Here is a 17,520-nt window from a genome sequence, read left to right on the forward strand (position 1 = left end):
CATCAACGATGAGGTCCAACACTGCCTCCAGTGCACCAGCACAGCCTTCGGTCACCTGAGGAAGAGAGTGTTCGAAGACCAGGACCTCAAATCTGGCACCAAGCTTATGCTCTACAGGGCTGTAGTGATACCCGCCCTCCTATATGGCTCAGAGACGTGGACCATATACAGTAGACTCCTCAAAGCGCTGGAGAAATACCAGCAACGCTGCCTCCGCAAGATCCTGCAAATCCACTCGGAGGATAGACGCACCAACATCAGTGTTCTCGATCAGGCCAACATCACCAGCATCGAAGCACTGACCACACTCGACCAGCTCCGTTGGGCGGACCACATCGTCTACATGACCGACACGAGACTGCCAAAGCAAGCGCTCTATTTGGAACTCCTACATGGCAAGTGAGCCCCATGTGGGCAGAGGAAATGTTTCAAGGACACCCACAAATCCTCCTTGATAAAATGCAACATCCCCACTGGCCCAAGACTGCCCTAAGTGGAGGAAGAGCATCCGGGAGAGTGCTGAGCATCTTGAGTCTCGTCGCCGAGAGCATGCAGAAAATAAGCGCAGATAGCGGAAGGAGCGTGCGGCAAACAAGACTCCCCAACCACCCTTTCCTTCAACCACTGTCTGTCCCACCTGTGACAGAGACTGTAATTCCTGTATTGTACTGTACAGTCACCTGAGAGCTCACTTTTTGAGTGGAAGCAAGTCTTCCTCGATTTTGATGATGATGAATGTTTAGAGCTTCAAATGTTCATCATCACGTCTTTGAGTAAAGCATCTGCTTGGTTACTCATTACTAAATAAAATGAAGTCATGTCACTTTTTGTTTCTAAACAGGAGAATAAGCAATCTATAACTGTTCAGCCTGACAATGCCTTTATGAGATCTGGTATTATCAAAACAACTTCAGGGGAGAGCAGCAGCAGCCAAGTTCATGGCACCATGGGTGGCTCTGATGCACAGGAGGGCAGGAAAAAGAGTGGGAGAGCTATAGTGATAGGGGATTCGATTGCAAGGGGAATAGATAGGCGTTTCTGTGGCCGCAACCTAGACTCCAGGATGGTATGTTGCCTCCCTGGTGCAAGGGTCAAGGATGTCTTGGAGCGGGTGCAGGACATTCTGAAAAGGGAGGATGAACAGCCAGTTGTCGTGTTGCATATAGGTACCAAGGATATAGGTAAAAAATGAGATGAGGTCCTACGAGACGAATTTAGGGAGCTAGGAGCTAAATTAAAAAGTAGGACCTCAAAAGTAATAATCTCAGGATGGCTACTAGTTCCACATGCTAGTCAGAGTAGGAATCGCAGGATAACTCAGATGAATACGTGGCTTGAGGAGTGGTGCAGAAGGGAGCGATTCAAATTCCTGGGACATTGGAACCGGTCTGGGGGAGGTGCGGCCAGTACAAACCGGTCAGTCTGCACCTGGGCAGGACCGGAACCAATGTCCGAGGGGGAGTGTTTGCTAGTGCTGTTGGGGAGGAGTTAAACTAACATGGCAGGGGGATGGGAACCTATGCAGGGAGACAGAGGGAAATAAAATGGAGGCAGAAGCAAAATATAGAAAGGAGAATAGTAAAAGTGGAGGGCAGAGAAACCCAAGACAAAAAACAAAAAGGGTCACATTACAGCAAAATTCTAAAGGGGCAAATTGTGTTAAAAAGACAAGCCTGAAGGCTCTGTGCCTTAATGCGAGAAGTATTCGGAATAAGGTGGATGAATTAACTGCGCAGATAGCAGTTAACAGATATGATGTAATTGGCATCACGGAGTCATGGCTCCAGGGTGACCAAGGCTGGGAACTCAACATCCAGGGGTATTCAACATTTAGAAAGGATAGACAGAGAGGAAAAGGAGGCAGGGTGGCGTTGCTGGTTAAAGAGGAAATTAATGCAATAGTAAGGAAGAACATTAGCCTGGATGATGTGGAATCTGTATGGGTGGAGCTGCGCAGAAAACGCTAGTGGGAGTTGTGTACAGACCACCAAACAGTAGTAGTGAGGTTGGGGACAGCATCAAACAAGAAATAACGGATGTGTGCAATAAAGGTACAGCAGTTATCATGGGCGACTTTAATCTACATATTGATTGGGCTAACCAAACTGGTAGCAATGCAGTGGAGGAGGATTTCCTGGAGTGTATTAGGGATGGTTTTCTAGACTGGGTGATGTGTAATGAGAAGGGACTAATTAGCAATCTTGTTGTGCGAGGCGCCTTGGGGAAGAGTAACCATAATATGATAGAATTCTTTATTAAGATGGAGAGTGACACAGTTAATTCGGAAATTAGGGTCCTGAATTTAAGGAAAGGTATGAGGCGTGAATTGGCTAGAATAGACTAGCAAAGGACACTTAAAGGGTTGACGGTGGATAATCAATGGCAAACATTTAAAGATCACATGGATGAACTTCAGCAATTGTACATCTGTCTGGACTAAAAATAAAACGGGAAGGTGGCTCAACCATGGCAAACAAGGGAAATTAAGGATAGTGTTAAAACCAAGGAAGAGGCATATAAATTGGCTAGAAAAAGCAACAAACCTGAGGACTGGGAGAAATTTAGAATTCAACAGAGGAGGACTAAGGGTTTAATTAAGAGGGGGAAAATAGAGTACGAGAGGAAGCTTGCAGGGAATATAAAAACTGACTGCAAAAGCTTCTCTAAATATGTGAAAAGAAAAAGATTAGTGAAGACAAATGCATTCGGATTCAGGTGAATTTATAATAGGGAACAAAGAGATGGCAGACCAATTGAACAAATATTTTGGTTTTGTCTTCACAAAGGAAGACACAAATAACCTTCCGGATGTATTGGGGACAGTGGGTCTAGTGAGAAGGAGGAACTGAAGGATATCCTTCTTAGGCGGGAAATTGTGTTAGGGAAATTGATGGGATTGAAGGCCGATAAATCCCCAGGGCCTGATAGTCTGCATTCCAGAGTACTTAAGGAAGTGGCCCTAGAAATAGTGGATGCATTGGTGATCATTTTCCAACAGTCTATCAACTCTGGATCAGTTCCTATGGACTGGAGAGTAGCTAATATAAAGCCACTTTTTAAAAAAGGAGGGAGAGAGAAAATGGGTAAGGTTAGCCTGACATCAGTAGTGGGGAAAATGTTGGAATCAATCATTAAAGATGAAATAGCAGCGCATTTGGAAAGCAGTGACAGGATCGGTCCAAGTCAGCATGGTTTCATGAAAGGGAAATCATGCTTGACGAATCTTCTGGAATTGTTTGACGATGTAACTAGCAGAGTGGACAAGGGAGAACCAGTGGATGTGGTGTATTTGGACTTTCAAAAGGCTTTTGACAAGGGCCTACACAAGAGATTGGTGTGCAAAATCAAAGCACATGGTATTGGGTGTAATGTACTGACGTCGATAGAGAACTGGTTGGCAGACAGGAAGCAGAGAGTCGGGATAATCGGGTCCTTTTCAGAATGGCAGGTAGTGACTAGTGGAGTGCCACAGGGCTCAGTGCTGGGACCCCAGCTCTTTACAATATACATTAACGATTTAGATGAAGGAATTGTGTGTAATATCTCCAAGTTTGCAGATGACACTAAAAATGGGTGGCGGTGTGAACTGTGAGGAGGACGCTAAGAGGCTGCAGGGTGAATTGGACAGGTTAGGTGAGTGGGCAAATGCATGGCAGATGTGGATAAATGTGAGGTTATCCATTTTGGGGGCAAAGACACAAAGGCAGAATATTATCTGGATGGCGGCAGATTAGGAAAAGGGGAGGTGCAACGAGACCTGGGTGTCATGGTTCATCAGTCATTGAAAGTTGGCATGCAGGTACAGCAGGCGGTGAAGAAGGTAAATTGTATGTTGGCCTTCATAGCTAGGGGATTTGGGCATAGGAGCAGGGAGGTCTTACTGCAGTTGTACAGGGCCTTGGTGAGGCCTCACCTGGAATATTGTGTTCAGTTTTGGTCTCCTAATCTGAGAAAGGACGTTCTTGCTATTGAGGGAGTGCAGCGAAGGTTCACCAGACTGATTCCCGGGATGGCTGGACTGACATATGAGGAGAGACTGGATCAATTGGGCCTTTATTCACTGGAATTTAGAAGGATGAGAGGGGATCTCATAGAAACGTATAAGATTCTGACGGGACTGGACAGGTTAAATGCGGGAAGAATGTTCCCGATGTTGGGGAAGTCCAGAACCAGGGGACATAGTCTTAGGAGAAAGGGTAGACCATTTAGGACTGAGATGAGGAGAAACTTCTTCACTCAGAGAGTTGTTAACCTGTGGAATTCCCTGCCGCAGAGAGTTGTTGATGCCACTTCATTGGATATATTCAAGAAAGAGTGAGATATGGCCCTTACGGCTAAAGAGATCAAGGGGTATGGAGAGAAAGCAGGAAAGGGGTACTGAGGGAATGATCAGCCATGATCTTATTGAATGGCGGTGCAGGCTCGAAGGGCTGAATAGCCTACTCCTGCACCTAACTTCTATGTTTCAACTTCTAAATGTTCCATACCATCTGATAATAAATAATATATTTTATAATGCTATCGATTCTCTAATGACATTGCTCAATATGGGCTGGCTAAATTCTTCCATTAGAGTCAAAGATGTCCTTCCCCTCTCCTACCACTGGTGACAGAGTTTGTCATCCTTTCTCCCCTCCCCTCCCTTCAACAAGGTGTGCATGTCCTCTCTTTTCTCTTTCCCTCCCCACCCAAAATAGGTCCTTTCCAACCCTTACAACAGGGTACTTCACTGTCTCTCTCGCTTTCTCTCTGCCCATCCCTCCCTGAGAGGGCTTCTTGCCCACTCCCTTCAATCTAACTCCAGCGGATCTTTCTTGCTGCTCCCACTACCCCTATGTTCCTTCTCTGCCTCTTCCCCAAACCGTAGTGCCAACAGTGACTATACTTCACAGTATTTCATTGTCTGTAAATTGCTTTGGGAAGTCCTGAGATCACTTAAGGCAAGTTCTTTCTTCCAAAATAAATATAGTTAAAAGTGTTTTCATCGGAGTCGGACTCCTGTGCAGTTAGAGCCCCTATTGGTTGTATGAAGAAGAAGGAGCATTTGTTTGCGTGTACATTGAGGCTCCAGCTGCACAATGCTTCCAGGGAAATGTATTTTAATATCGGAGACAATAAGCAATATTCGTATTAGACTGAATGTCTGCATCATTGTGTTATATTCATGACCTGAAATGTTTTCAGTTTTCAAGTTGTTCCATTCGTTAAATGCGCAGTCCTTGAGTATGGATTGACTCATCATTTTTGGCTGAAAACGGACAATTATCCACTTAATAGATGAAGTTCAAGCAAGTTCAGCAAGAGGCTTTTCCTCAATATCGATCAAATTGTCCAAAGTTCTAAGACATAGATCAGTCATGAGAAGATGCTACTTTATGAAGCAATTTGAACCAAACCATTGTGTGTATTGGCACAGATGTGACTGACCATATTCATCAGGATTAGATACCATTACTGATTTGAAAAATAGTTTGTTTTTTCACTGGTACTTGGAATTGTTTTGTGTGTGGCATTAACAGTAATGCACAAATATTATTTCAATGCATTACACTTACATTTAAGAATATGAGTAATGGATGAACAGATTGGATTTTTTGTTTGAACTAGCATGCAAGAAATCAATGTAAGTAAAATACAAACATTGTCTCAAATTGTGAAAATCCTGCATAAAATTTAAATCGTATACATCTTTGATCATTTTAACATCTTGCAGCAATTTTTAGCTAATGTTTATTAATCTTAAAATTACATTAAATTGTCTTTTTATTTTGTTAGATTTGCAGATAGATGATTCATCTGTTTGTTCTACCTTTGTGCATTGCACAGTAACTTTTATTGCAGTCAATGAGTTGATATTAGCACACAACAAACAGAATTTGTTGATGTAGGGATAATTTAAGCCCCAGTCCATTTCCTTTATTATTGGAAGACTTCAAACATTACTTAATTAAATTTTTTTTATTAGTTTAAAATTGTTCCTTGCCAATTTAATCTCTCATTTGTTTTCCTTCCATGTTCCAAGGCTTTCAACTATTGAGCCACAGCCTCTTGGGAGACTTGATGAGACAAATCACGGGGATCTGATAGTTTGCATCTGAGAATCCTGAGGGAAACTGGCAAAGAAATAATGGAGGCTCTTGACTATAATTTTCCCAAATTCTGTGGAAAAGAAAATTGTCAGAAAACTAAAGTTTGGTAAGTGTGATTCACTCACCCTCCCCTCCCACCTGCACCCCCCCCCCCCTCAGAAACTGAAGACAGGATAAGTCTGGAAATTATAGGCCAGTCAATCTTTGTAAATGAGTACAGTCAATAAAATGGGATGAATTCAATGAGCACATAAAGAAACATGAGTTAATCAAGGCCAATCAGCATGGATTTCTGAGGGCAGATCATGTTTGACCAATTTTACAGAATTCTTTAAAGAACCAACTGAGGCTAGATGAATGTAATCCAGTTGGTAATGTTTATATATGGATTTTCAAATAGCATATAATAAAGGTATCACATAAGAGACTAGTGGAAAAGATAATGCCCTATGGAACTAAGGGGAATGTGACCATATGGATGGAGGTGGTTGGGATGGATGTTATTTACCACAGATCTCAATGATCTGGACTTAGAATTGACGGAACCACATCAAAATTTGCAAATTACACCAAATTAGCAAATTGTGATGAGGACTGTGAAAGATTGTAATAGGTCACGAATAGGCTAGCAAGATGAGCACATAGGCAGCAGATGCTGTTCAATGTATAGTTTGGAACAACAACTACTTGTATTTGTATGGTGCCTTCAATGTAGAAAGCCATCTGAAGGCACTTCACAGAGGTGTAATCAGAAATAAATAGATGTTTCAGTGCTGTGGCAGGCACAGAAACTTGATTGGAGAGAGTCAAACATGGCGTCGCATGGAAGATGGGCATGGATTTGAGAGCTGGCAACACGTTCGAGGACTGCTGAGAAGAAAAGTGAGATTGAAGATGGGGCAGTACAGAGGGTTGAGGGTGGAATTTTTAAGGATGGGAGGTGAAGGTGACAGTTTTGTGAGAAGGACAGCACCTGAGGAGGGGAAACCATTTACGATGGCAGCTAGCATGGGGACCAGGATGGATAGTTGAGTAGTCAGCAGTTTAGTGGGAATGGGAGTCAAGGAAACAGAAAGTGGGTCTCGTGGTGAGATAAGCTTGGAAAGGGCAAGGCCAAATAGGAGAGAAACTAGAGAAAGATAAGGGAAGGAGGGGGAAGATGCTAAACAGATGCATTAGGAACGTCCGTTAGCTCCTCATATTTGTTGTTTGATATCAATGTGGAGGGGGATGGGATTTATCCTTGCTCTTCAGAATGTTTCTGAATTAGTGGATGGTTTTATTAGAGGAGAGTAAGGCTTGATGTGGTCTAGCCAGATCTGTTGAAAGATTGCTGAACCAATTTTGCACCAGATATACTCAAGCCTACACCCCTTGGACTTGAGGCAACAAAGATGGTGGCCATTCCAGGAGCAATGACTGGGATGGGAGAGAGTAAAGCTTTTCATGGGAACAGCACCAAAGATGGAGGTGAGGTGATGGTTGAGCAGATTAATGACTGCAGAATTATTGTGACAAATGGAGAGTCAAACAGTAGGTAGCTGGGACTTGAAAGTGCATAAAAGGGAATTCCATTGTTGCTTGCAAAAGAGGAATATTAAAGGTTATGAAAGTGGGATTAGACTGAAGGGCAAAGAGAAAATTTATGCATTAGGACTGAAGATTCAGTGCAGGCCTGTGTCCAGGCAACATTTGACTTGGTGTGAAGGGACAATATGCCAATCGTTTTGAGAGCTGGTGAACAAACATCCAACAGCCCAGTGTGAAAGTCGAACCCTGGTCTTTATCTCCCATCAAGTTGGAGCAGCATCACTGAGAAGGTAGGGCAAGGGTGTTAGATGTGAGGGTTGTGACGATTGCTTTGCTTCTATCTTCCGAGTAGTTGGGACATTCATTGGGCTGACATTCCTTTCTTTTCAGCAGGGAGTATTTATTGAAAGCAAAATACTGCGGACGCTGGAATCTGAAATAAAAACAGAAAATGCTGGAAATACTCGGCAGGTCAGGCAGCATCTGTGGAGAGAGAAACAGAGTTAACGTATCAGGTCGATGACCCTTCGTCAGAACTGGAAAAAGTTAGAGATGTAACAGGTTTTTAAGCAAGTGTAGGGGCAGGGAAAGGGGGGAGGGGATGAAAGAACAAAAGGGAACGTCTGTGATAGATGTTATGTATTTAACCCTTGGCAACCTGTATCACACCACCAGAGGACCTACCTGTTGGAGTCCCAAGGATCCCAGCATCCCTTGGGAGCACGGTATATAAGCAGGCTACCCACGAGGTACCTGCACTCTGGAGGCTAATTAAAGGAGCTAAGGTCACACTTACTCATTGCTTACAGTACTCAGTTTCATCCTTTATTATGAGCGTAACAATTGGCGACGAGATAATGAACAACCGCTCAAAAATACAAAGAACAGTTGGTATCCTGGAGAAATTCTCAGAAGGCGACGATTGGGAGGCCTTCGTGAAGAGACTCAACCAATACTTCATGGCCAACGAGCTGGAAGGGGACGAGAACGCTGCCAAATGAAGGGCGATCCTCCTTACTGTCTGAGGGGCCTCATGAAGAATCTTCGAACTCCGGTAAAACCTACAACCAAATCCTATGAAGAATTGTGTACGCTAGGGAGCACCTAAATCCTAAGGAAAGCATTTTGATGGTGAGGTATCGGTTCTACACGTGTCAACGGTCGGAGGGTCAGGAAGTGGTGAGCTACGTCGCCGAACTAAGGCGCCTCGCAGAACATTGCGAATTTGATGGATTCCTAGAACAAATGCTGAGAGACTTTTTTGTGCTTGGCATTGGCCATGAGGTAATCCTTCGCAAACTATTGACTGTTGAAACATCGAATCTGAGCAAAGCCATAATGATGGCCCAGGCATTTATGTCCACCCGCGATAACACCAAACAAATTTCACAGCATAAAGAGGTTTCGGCCAGTAATATGCACAAAGTAACATCATTTTCGAGCAGGAATATACATGGCAGAATGTACACACCAGCTGCTGCATGACCTCAGATGACCCAGAGTCCACCATCAATCATTAATGTGAGGCAGTTAACATCTTGTTGGCATTGTGGAGGTGATCATCGAGCCCATCAATGCCACCTCAAGCACTATGCATGTAATGTCTGCAGAACAATGGGACACCTCCAGCAAATGTGCAGGTGAACTGCAAACCCTGCAAACCGCCATGTTGCAGAGGATGATTGATCCACGGTGGATCAGGCTGAACTAGAGGCTCGAAGCGAGGAGGCAGAAGTGTATGGGTACACAACTTAACAACGAAATGTCCATCTATAATGTTAAAAGTTGAACTGAACGGAATTCCAGTATCCATGGAACTGGACACGGGTGCGAATCAGTCCATAATGAGCAAAAAGGCCTTCAAAAGGCTGTGGTGCAACAAGGCACACATGCCCAAGCTCAGCCCCATTCACACCAAGCTAAGAACTTACACCAAAGAACTGATCCCTGTAATTGGCAGTGCAGAAGTCAAAGTCTCTTATGATGGAGCAGTGCATGAACTCCCACAATGGATCGTGCCAGGGGATGGCCCCACACTGTTCGGCAGAAGCTGGCTGGGAAAAATTCGCTGGAACTGGGACAACATCCGAGCGCTTTCGTCCGTCGAAGACACCTCATGTGCCCAGATTCTGAGCAGATTTCCATCGTTGTTCGAGCCAGGCATTGGAAGTTTCTCAGGACGAAAGTGCAGATTCTTTTGATTCCGAGTATGCGACCCATCCATCACAAGGCACGGGCGGTACCATATATGATGCGAGAGAAAGTGGAAATTGAGCTGGACAGGCTGCAGCGAGAAGGCATCATTGCGCCGGTGGAATTCAACGAGTGGGCCGGTCCAACTGTCCCGATACTTAAAGGTGACGGCACGGTCAAAATTTGTGGGGACTATAAAGTAACGATTAACCGTTTTTCACTACAGAACCAGTACCCACCACCCAAGGCAGACGACCTATTTGTGATCCTGGCTGGAGGAAAGACGTTCACCAAGTTGGACCTGACCTCAGCCTACATGACACAGGAGCTGGAGGTAGCTTCGAAAGGCCTCACCTGCATCAACACACATGAAGGTCTGTTCATCTATAACAGATGCCCGTTTGGGATTCGGTTGGCCGTGCCAATTTTCCAACAGAACATGGAGAGCCTGCTAAAGGCGGTTCCTCGCACCGTGGTTTTCCAGGACGACATACTGGTTACAGGTCGGGACACCATTGAACACTTGAAGAATCTGAAGAGGTTCTAAGTCGGCTAGATCGCGTGGGACTCAGGTTAAAATGCTCAAAATGTGTTTTCCTGGCGGCAGAGGTCGAGTTCTTGGGAAGAAGAATCGCAGCAGACAACATCAGACCCACCAACGCCAAGATGGAGGCCATCAAGAACGTGCCAAGACCACAGAATGTGATGGAGCTATGGACTCCTCAACTATTTCAGTAATTTCCTACCTGGGTTAAGCACCTTGCTAGAACCCCTACATGTGCTACTGCGCAAGGGAGATGACTGGGTATGGGAGAATTCACAAGAGGCTGCCTTTGAGAGAGCCAGAAATTTGTTATGTTCAAACAAACTGCTTGTTCTGTATAACCCATGTAAACGATTAGTGCTAGCTTGTGATGCGTCATCATACGGAGTCGGGTGTGTGTTACAACAGGTTAATGAATCGGGGATTTTGCAACCGGTCGCTTATGCGTCCAGGAGTTTGTCCAAGGCTGAAAGGGCCTACAGCATGATTGAAAAAGAGGCACTGGCGTGCGTTTACGGGTTAAAGAAAATGTACCAGTACTTATTTGGCCTCAAGTTTGAGCTTGAAACTGACCACAAGCCGCTCATATCGCTGTTCTCTGAGAGCAAAGGGATTAACACCAATGCCTCTGCCCGCATCCAAAGGTGGTGGCTCCTGCTATCGGCATACAACTATGTAATCCGCCACAGACCGGGCACAGAGAACTGTGCTGATGCTCTCAGTCGGCTACCATTGCCCATCCCCTGGGTGGAAATGGCACAGCCTGCAGACTTGCTCATGGTGATGGATGCATTTGAAAACAAAAAGTCACCTGTTATGGCTCGCCAGATCAGGACCTGGACCAGCCAGGATCCTTTACTGTCCCTGGTAAAAAACTGTGTCCTCTATGGGAGCTGGTCCAGCGTCCCAGCGGGGATGCAGGAGGCAATTAAGCCATTCCACAAGCGCAAAGCTGAAATGTCCTTGCAGGCGGACTGTCTTTTGTGGGGTAATCGCATGGTCTTGCCCAAGAAAGGCAGAGAAACTTTCATTTGTGAGCTAAACAGCACCCACCCAGGTATTGTAATGATGAAAACCATAGCCAGATCCCACGTGTGATGGCCCAGCATCGACTCAGATTTAGAATCATGCATGCGCCAGTGCAACACTTGCTCTCAACTGAGCAATGCACCCAGAGAGGCACCGCTAAGTTTGTGGTCGTGGCCCTCCAAACCGTGGATAGGGACCACGTTGATTATGCAGGCCCATTTCTAGGCAAAATGTTCTTGGTTGTCATGGATGCTTATTCAAAATGGATAGAATGTGTAATAATGTCTGTAAGCATGTCCACCACCATCATCGAAAGCCTACGAGCCATGCTTGCCACACACGACCTGCCTGATGTCCTTGTCAGCGACAATGGGCCGTGTTTCACCAGTGCGGAATTCAAGGAATTCATGACCTGCAATGGGATCAAGCACGTCACATCTGCCCCGTTCAAGCCCGCATCCAATGGCCAGGCAGAACGGATAGTTCAGACCATCAAGTAAAGCTTGAAACACGTGTTGGAAGGCTCCCTGCAGACCCGACTGTCCTGAGTTCTGCTCAGCTACCGCACCAGACCCCACTCGCTCATCGGGGTTCCCCCAGCTGAGCTGCTCATGAAAAGGGCGCTTAAAACAAGGCTGTCTCTTGTCCACCCTGATCTCCATGATCACGTCGAGGGCAGGCGGCATCAACAAAGTATGTACCAAGATCACACAAATTTGTCACGTGATATTGAGGTTAATGATCCTGTGTTTGTACTCAATTATGGACATGGTCCCAAATGGCTCGCTGGCACGGTCAGAGCCAAAGAAAGGAGTAGGGTGTTTCAGGTCAAATTGACCAATGGACTAACGTGCAGAAAGCATTTGGACCAAATCCAATGGTGGTTCACTAACAGTTATGTGCAACCCAAAGCGAACACAACCAATTTGACCCTCCAACACACACACAAGTGGCAACTAACATCATGGTTGACCACGAAGCCAAACTCACCACCCCCAGCAGCCCGGCAAGGCCGGCTACTCAGCAGCCCAGTGAAGAACCAACCAACTCACCCACACCCGCATTTGTACCAAGACGATCGACAAGGGAGAGAAAAGCCCCAGATCGTCTCACCTTGTAAATAAATGTACTATTGACTTTATGAGGGAGTGATGTTATGTATTTAACCCTTGGCAACCTGTATCACACCACCACCAGAGGGCCTACCTCTTGGAGTCCCAGGGGATCCCAGCATCCCTTGGGAGCACATTTTATAAGCAGCACCCATGCGGTACCTGCATTCTGGAGTCTAATTAAAGGAGCTAAGGTCACACTTACTTATTGCTTACAGTACTCAGTTTCATCCTTTATTATGAGCTGAACAATAGGATGGAAGGCAGAAGAGATTAAGAGACAAAAGGGATGATGGTGCAAGGCAAAAGGAAATGGTAATGAAATGATGATGGTATTTATTAAAGCCTACCTTGCCACTCTCTTTCCCAGTCCTGAGAATGTTTTGTGAATTTTCTCCATGAACTGTGGACATGATTGATTCCATTCATTCTGTTCGTTGCCTCCTACCATGCCTCCTGCACCCAAATTGGGCACTTTCCTCTTTAACCACTTGTTCCATCAGAACCTCCAGGCTCTCTTCAGTGAAGGAGGCAGTGCTCACTGATCTACCAGGCAAAACTGTGCAGCAACCCTATATGTACATAAGCCCTTTGACAGCCTATGCAGTTTGGATTCACCCACCTCTCCCCCACCCCACTCCCCCATCCCCCTCAAGTGATTCAAATCCCTGCGCATGTTAAAAATGCCCAAGCAACATTGGCAAGTTATATAAATTAGCCCCTTAGGATATTTGACTGTATTAAAGACGCTATGTAAAGGCAAGTTGTGTTGTTGACCAAGCAGAATCGAGAGTGGTCCGGCCATTACACAAACAGTGCAGGGGCATGGGTTAGATTTTGCCCAAATCATGGAACTGGTTCCAGAAGGATTATTTTGTTGCTTGGTTTAGAATATGTAAGTAGGTGCCATAGGCATTGCTTAGCCATAACTTGACATATTTCTCATCTTAAAGCCCAGGTTTTCTTGTCTCATACTTTGTTTAAATTGGATAAGGTGATGAGAATTTAACCAAAAAAAACCATAACTTATGGAGTAAGTGGCTTCAGATGACAAGTAACTCTCCACAAGTGAAGGTTTATTGGCCAATTATATTTTCAGTTTGCAGCAAAGTGATTTCAGCTTCAAATCGATGCAAATTGGCGTCATTTGGGTGCATAGTTCTCCGAATCAAACCGAAGCAGACGCTGCAAGACCGAGTCAAGGAATCGGAGTTCAGCTTCGCACTGACAACAGAGCTGTTTAAAATGTTCACGGCCATTTTTAATGGTCTTTTTTAACTTCAAAATTTTACATTGATGAACGGAGCTCAGTTTGCTTGTATTTGGAGGGCTCCATTTCCCCTTTGACAGAGAGCGATGTGGAGCCAACACTAAACCTCAGTCTTGATGTACTCTCGTTGCTTTAAAGAGCTTTCATTCTCAAACTGGTACCTCTAGTATAACCATGTTCTTAGTCTAGATTCTGATGTCTTTAATCTGTACTACATGAAATTCATTTCTTTATTAAAAGATATTTCAATATAATTATTACATTTGCTACATGCTCTAGGCCAGAGAGGAGAAATCCAAAACTAATCTCCAAATTAAGCTGTAAAATTAATTGACTTTTGAGAAGAATATGTAAACAATTGGCCTGTGTACACAGTGCTAACATGTATAGCAAGTGCTGCATATAATTAGCATTAAGCCACGAAGAATTTGTTCCCATTAGAGAGAAAACAAGCAGAGTTTACATGTCAATATTGTGGCATGGTAAATCTAGGACTGACTTATTGTTGAATGATTAGGGAGCCTGATAATCACAGCAGACCTGTTTTCTATCACAGTATTTACAAATTACCTTGTAGCGAAACTGCGGACAGATTTGATTGAAAGCAAAATAAATAGACCCAATGATGTGCTAATGTTTGCTGCATTCCTTATGTAGATAGAACCATTTTAAATAAGATACGGTTGGCATGTCATCATCATCATAGGCAGTCCCTCGGAATCGAGAAAGACTTGCTTCTGCTCCTGAAGTGAGTTCTTTGGTGGCTGAACAGTCCAATATGAGAGCCACAGACTCTGTCACATGTGGGACACATAGTCGTTGAGGGAAGGGGTGGGTGGGACTGGTTTGCCGCACGCTCTTTCCGCTGTCTGCGCTTGATTTCTGCATGCTCTCAGCGTTCAGACTCAAAGTACTCAGCGCCCTCCCGGATGCACTTTCCCCAATTAGGGCGGTCTTTGGCCAGGGACTCCCAGGTGTCAGTGGGGATGTTGCACTTTATCAGGGAGGCTTTGAGGGTGTCCTTGTAATGCTTCCACTGCCCACCTTTGGCTCATTTGCTGTGAAGGAGCTCCGCATAAAGCACTTGGCATGCGAACTATGTGGCCTGCCCAGCGGAGCTGATCGAGTGTGATCAGTGCTTCAATGCTGGGGATGTTAGCCTGGATAAGGTTGCTGAAATTGGTGTGTCTGTCTTCCCAGGGGATTTGTAGGATCCTGCGGAGACATCGTTGGTGATATATCTCCAGCGACTTGAGGTGTCTACTGTACATGGTCCATGCCTCTGAGCCATCACATACGCTGTGATGGCTGTCTGCCTTGCATTCCCCCACCTGTTCATTTCCTCATCAAGGACATGCCTCTGAGAGAGGAGTTGAAGAGAGGCTGTTTATTCTTCTTTCCCCCTAAGAGTCATCTTCGGGGCACTCTGCATCCAGTTGCAGAATGGTGATGAGAGAAGCTCGTGAGCGGGCTAGCTTCCTATTCTGTCAGCTGACAGGGGGAAGAACATAAAAGCAAGACTGACAAATTAGAACAGACGGTTATTTATATTAGTATCTTAATTTGGGATGTGGAGCATATCGCATGTAATTTAGTTATTAAGATAGATATATTACTTAATCTGGGCAAAAGTCCTAAAGATCCAACAAAAATAAATACTCCTGAATAGCAAATTATGATATGAGAGTAGTCCAAAGGCCTTTTTTTCATATCTGTTCAACAGAGTAGAAAGTGGGAGTAATTATCACAATAAAGTTCTGTTCAGCTTGCCCAGTTATGATTACACAGGCCTCGATTTTGTGGTAATAATATTGGTGAGGCTGTCAGCACTCACCGTTATCATGGAGTAAATCGGACAGCAACTTCCTGCATCTGCGCATGCACAGTGAAACATGGAAATCCAGAGGTTGCTGTCCAATTTGCCCTTCTCCTCCACAAGCCTCGCTACACCGGTACCTCATCGAGAGACTCGGCATTAAAACACATGAAGGGCATGAAGTTGCTGCACTTACCCATTAGTTACCCACTAAACACACCAGAAAGAGTTAGGGTGGTGCATTGAGGTATAAGGGAATTTTAATAGTGCGATAATCAATTTTCCCTTTAGGCTGTGCAGCTGCGAAGCTCTCTGCTGATCCTGTGCAGCCCGGTACCTGCTTTCACAATGTTAAGTTTCATGCGCGAAACTGTGAATGGGCCGCGCATCCCAAATAAAGAGGGGAAATTGGTGATGTCTTACTGCCAAACAATCTCTCTGGCCCTGAAAATGTAATTTTATAAGTGTGGAATCTCATTCCTTCAGAATGTAATTATTGTTGGAGATTTAATAAAAATGTACATTTTTTTTTACTTTTTGTTTCCCTCATCTTCCTTTCCCTCACTTTATTTTGCATTATGCTTTTTTAAATTCGTTCATGGGATGTGGGCATCATTAGCAAGGCCGGCATTTATTTATTTATTTATTAATTTTTTTAAAATTCGTAGCCAATCGTTCCAATTCTTTGTCAAATCACAAACGCCAGAGGTCACCTTGCACATGCCAAGGATCACTCTGTGCCAATGCTCTTAGCCAAAAGGCCTAGAGCCACTGCACCGTTCCTGGAAGTACTGCAATACCAGGTTCGTGCCATGGAGGTGGATGGGTCAGGTCCCCCACACACCTCCGTGGAGGTGGATGGGTCAAACCTCCCCACCCACCTCCTGTTTCCAAAAATGCAAGCATATACCTTCCTGACCAGGGAGAAACCACCCGGAGGTCATGGTGGCTGGTCAGAAACGGTACTACACTTGATCTTAGCCAAAAGGCCGAGAAGCGCAAGGCCGGCATTTATTGCCCATCTATAATTGCCCTTGAGAGGATGGTGGTGAGCTGCCACTTTGAACGACTGCAGTCCATGTGATGAAGGTGCTCCCACAGTGCTGTCAGGGAGGGAGTTCCAGGATTGTGACCCAGCGACGATGAAGTAACAGCAATATACTTCCAAGTCAGGATGATGTGTGACTTGGAGGGGAACATGGAGGAGCTGGTGGTGGGTATGTACATGACTTTACATTGAAGTAAATAATCTAATTTATATTTCCTGGTTTAGACTCTGCGACTGCGATTTTGCTGACCCGTGGCGGGCGATGTCAGTGGCAGGTCCTGACCCTGCTGTTGTCTCCATCCCAGCCTCTAAAATGAATTTACCTTGATTAGGCTCGTTAAGCCTGCCCAGCATGTTTCCTGGCCAATTAGAGGAAGCGAATATGATGACGTCATTTGATGATGCGACGTCAGCCGGTTTCCTTAAAGGAACCATGTCCAACTTTATTTTGACGGTTGTGCTGTCAGTGTTCTACAGCAGTGCTGCAAACACTGACAATCACAGCACAGAGGTGTACAGCTGCACCCAGGCTCTCCCATGGCTCCCTCCAAATGCTTATGCAGGGAGGTTCTCTTTCCTTCCCATGGGCGGAAGAGACCTCCCCAGGAGATCAGTACAGCCTGGTTGCACATTACAGAGGAGGGCACAAGCAGGGATGTGGCCAGGAGGACCTGGGTGCAGTGCCAATAATATTTCAATGGTCTCAGTAGATTACAAAATGTCAGTACAAAGCCACAGTCAACCTCATTCTGCTATGCCACTCATCACATCCCCATCTCTCTGCCTTCCTTACCCTACTCTTGCACATCCTTACTCACACCAACTTACCTTACGCCTCCACCCATCCCTCTCTAACTACATTATCACCTCCCCATCTCACGACCCACCC

The 17,520-nt window shown here is 45.1% G+C and overlaps 1 pseudogene; it reads right to left on the reverse strand.

Moving 5' to 3' along the window:
- Positions 1–16,349: 16,349 nt before the first annotated feature.
- Positions 16,350–16,584, reverse strand: LOC139227238 (U2 spliceosomal RNA; annotated as a pseudogene).
- Between the last annotated feature and the right edge of the window lie 936 nt (positions 16,585–17,520).

This window comes from Pristiophorus japonicus, chromosome 16 (assembly GCF_044704955.1).
Source record: "Pristiophorus japonicus isolate sPriJap1 chromosome 16, sPriJap1.hap1, whole genome shotgun sequence".
NCBI classification, from domain to species: Eukaryota; Metazoa; Chordata; class Chondrichthyes; family Pristiophoridae; genus Pristiophorus; species Pristiophorus japonicus.